We start from the raw sequence: 3,940 nt of genomic DNA, 5'->3' as shown, positions 1-3,940 counted from the left end.
AAAAATCTCACTACTTATGTAGTTACAAAAAACTTTTATTTTATTAACCATAGGGTAAGAAAAGGTTTTTAAATGGTAAAAATTCAATTTTCATATGTAGGAATTCTATAAAACTGCAAAATTCTCACTATTTAAGTAGTTACAAAAAAATTTTACTTTAATAACCATGGGTAAAAAAAGGTTTATTAAATGGTAAAAAGTCAATTTTCATATGTAGGAATTCTGCAAAATTCTCACTATATAAGTAGTTACAAAAAAATTTTATTTTACTAACCATAGGGTAAAAAAGGTTTTTAAATGGTAAAAAGTCAATTTTCATATGTAGGAATTCTGTAAAACTGCAAAAATCTTACTACTTAAGTAGTTACAAAAAAATTTTACTTTAATAACCATGGGTAAAAAAAGGTTTATTAAATGGTAAAAAGTCAATTTTCATATGTAGGAATTCTGCAAAATTCTCACTATATAAGTAGTTACAAAAAACTTTCTTTTTACTAAGCATAGGGTAAGAAAAGGTTTTTAAATATTAAAAAGTCAATTTTCATATGTAGGAATTCTGTAAAAGTGCAAAAATCTTACTACTTAAGTAGTCACAAAAAGCTTTTACTTTACTAACCGTAGGGTAAAAAAAAAGTTTTAAATGGTAAAAATTCAATTTTCATATGTAGGAATTCCGTAAAAGTGCAAAACTCTCACTACTTAAGTAGTTACAAAAAAACTTTCTTTTTACTAAGCATAGGGTAAAAAAAGGTTTTTAAATATTAAAAACTCAATTTTCATATGTAGGAGTTCTGAAAAAAAGCAAAAAATCTCACTACTTATGTAGTTACAAAAAACTTTTATTTTATTAACCATAGGGTAAGAAAAGGTTTTTAAATGGTAAAAATTCAATTTTCATATGTAGGAATTCTATAAAACTGCAAAATTCTCACTATTTAAGTAGTTACAAAAACCTTCTATTTACTAAGCATAGGGTAAAAAAGATTTTTAAATATCAAAAAGTCAATTTTCATATGTAGGAGTTCTGTAAAAGTGCAAAAATCTCACTACTAGTAGTTACAAAAAACTTTCATTTTATAAACCATTGGGTAGAAAAAGGTTTTTAAATTGTAAAAAGTCAATTTTCATATGAAGGAGTTCTGTAAAAATGCAAAAATCTCACTAATTAAGTAGTTACAAAAAACTTTTTTTATACTAAACATAGGGTAAAAAAGATTTTTAAATGGTAAAGGTCAATTTTCATATGTAGGAATTCTTTAAAAGTGCCAAAATCTGACTACTTAAGTAGTTACAAAAAAAAATTTATTTTACTAACCATAGGGTAAAAAAAAGGTTTTTAAATGGTAAAAAGTCAATTTTCATATGTTGGAATTCTGTAAAACTGCAAAAATCTTACTACTTAAGTAGTTACAAAAAACTTTTACTTTACTAACCATGGGTAAAAAAAAAGGTTTATTAAATGGTAAAAAGTCAATTTTCATATGTAGGAATTCTGCAAAATTCTCACTATATAAGTAGTTACAAAAAACTTTCTTTTTACTAAGCATAGGGTAAAAAAAGGTTTTTAATTATTAAAAAGTAAATTTTTTTATGTAGGAATTCTGTAAAAGTGCAAAAATCTTACTACTTAAGTAGTCTCAAAAAGCGTTTACTTTACTAACCGTAGGGTAAAAAAAAGGTTTTAAATGGTAAAAATTCAATTTTCATATGTAGGAATTCCGTAAAAGTGCAAAATTCTCACTACCTAAGTAGTTACAAAAAACTTTCTTTTTACTAAGCATCGGGTAAAAAAAGGTTTTTAAATATTAAAAAGTCAATTTTCATATGTAGGAGTTCTGAAAAAATGCAAAAAATCTCACTACTTATGTAGTTACAAAAAACTTTTATTTTATTAACCATAGGGTAAGAAAAGGTTTTTAAATGGTAAAAAGTCAATTTTCATATGTAGGAATTCTGTAAAAGTGCAAAATTCTCACTACTTAAGTAGTTACAAAAAACTTTCTTTTTACTTAGCATAGGGTAAAAAAACGTTTTTAAATATTAAACAGTCAACTTTCATATGTAGGAGTTCTGTGAAAGTGCAAAAAATCTCACTACTTAAGTAGTTACAATAAAATTTTATTTTACTAACCATAGGGTAAAAAAAGGTTTTCAAATGGTAAAAATTCAATTTTCATATGTAGAAATTCTGTAAAAATGCAAAAATCTCACTACTTAAGTAGTTACAAAAAACTTTTATTATACTAACCATAGGGTAAAAAAAGTTTTTTAAAAATTAAAAAGTCAATTTTCATATGTATGAATTCTGTAAAAGTGCAAAACCCTATTTAAGTAGTTACAAAAAACTTTCTTTTTACTAAGCATAGGGTAAAAAAGGTTTTTAAATATTAAAAAGTCAATTTTCATATGTAGGATTTCTATAAAAGTGCAAAAAATTCACTACCTAAGTAGTTACAAAAAACTTTTATTTTACTAACCATAGGTTAAAAAAAGGTTTTTAAATGGTAAAAAGTCAATTTTCATATGTAGGAAATCTGTAAAACTGCAAAAATCTCACGAATTAAGTAGTTACAAAAAACTTTTACTTACTAACCTTAGGGTGAAAAACTTTTTTAAATGGTAAAAAGTCAACTTTCATATGTAGGAATTCTGTAGAAGTGCAAAAATCTCACTACTTAAGTAGTTACAAAAAAACTTTTATTTTACTAACCATAGGGTAAAAAAGGTTTTTAAATGGTAAAAAGTCAATTTTCATATGTAGGAATTCTGTAAAAGTGCAAAAATCTCGCTACTTAAGTAGTTACAAAAAAACTTTTATTTTACTAACCATAGGGTAAAAAAGGTTTTTAAATGGTAAAAAGTCAATTTTCATATGTAGGAATTCTGTAAAAGTGCAAAAATCTCGCTACTTAATTAGTTACAAAAACATTTTATTTTACTAACCATAGGGTTAAAAAAGGTTCTTAAATGGTAAAAAGTCCATTTTCATATGTAGGAATTCTGTAAAAGTGCAAAGATCGCACTACTTAAGTAGTTACAAAAAACTTTTATTTTACTAACCATAGGGTAAAAAAAGGTTTTTAAATATTAAAAAGTCAATTTTCATATGTAGGAATTCTATAAAAGTGCAAAATTCTCACTACTTAAGTAGTTACAAAAACCTTCTATTTACTAACCATAGGGTAAAAAAGGTTTTTAAATGGTAAAAAGTCAATTTTCATATGTAGGAATTCTGTAAAAGTGCAAAAATCTCGCTACTTAATTAGTTACAAAAACATTTTTTTTACTAACCATAGGGTAAAAAAAGGTTCTTAAATGGTAAAAAGTCCATTTTCATATGTAGGAATTCTGTAAAAGTGCAAAGATCGCACTACTTAAGTAGTAACAAAAAACTTTTATTTTACTAACCATAGGGTAAAAAAAAGTTTTTAAATATTAAAAAGTCAATTTTCATATGTAGGAATTCTGTAAAGGTGCAAAAAAATCTCACTACTTAATTAGTTACAAAAACATTTTATTTTACTAACCATAGGGTTAAAAAAGGTTCTTAAATGGTAAAAAGTCCATTTTCATATGTAGGAATTCTGTAAAAGTGCAAAGATCGCACTACTTAAGTAGTTACAAAAAACTTTTATTTTACTAACCATAGGGTAAAAAAAGGTTTTTAAATATTAAAAAGTCAATTTTCATATGTAGGAATTCTATAAAAGTGCAAAATTCTCACTACTTAAGTAGTTACAAAAACCTTCTATTTACTAACCATAGGGTAAAAAAGGTTTTTAAATGGTAAAAAGTCAATTTTCATATGTAGGAATTCTGTAAAAGTGCAAAAATCTCGCTACTTAATTAGTTACAAAAACATTTTTTTTTACTAACCATAGGGTAAAAAAAGGTTCTTAAATGGTAAAAAGTCCATTTTCATATGTAGGAATTCTGTAAA

Source organism: Convolutriloba macropyga, chromosome 10 (genome assembly GCF_964194025.1).
Source record: "Convolutriloba macropyga chromosome 10, txConMacr16.3, whole genome shotgun sequence".
Lineage (NCBI taxonomy): Eukaryota > Metazoa > Xenacoelomorpha > Acoela > Convolutidae > Convolutriloba > Convolutriloba macropyga.
This window is presented reverse-complemented; position numbering follows the sequence as displayed.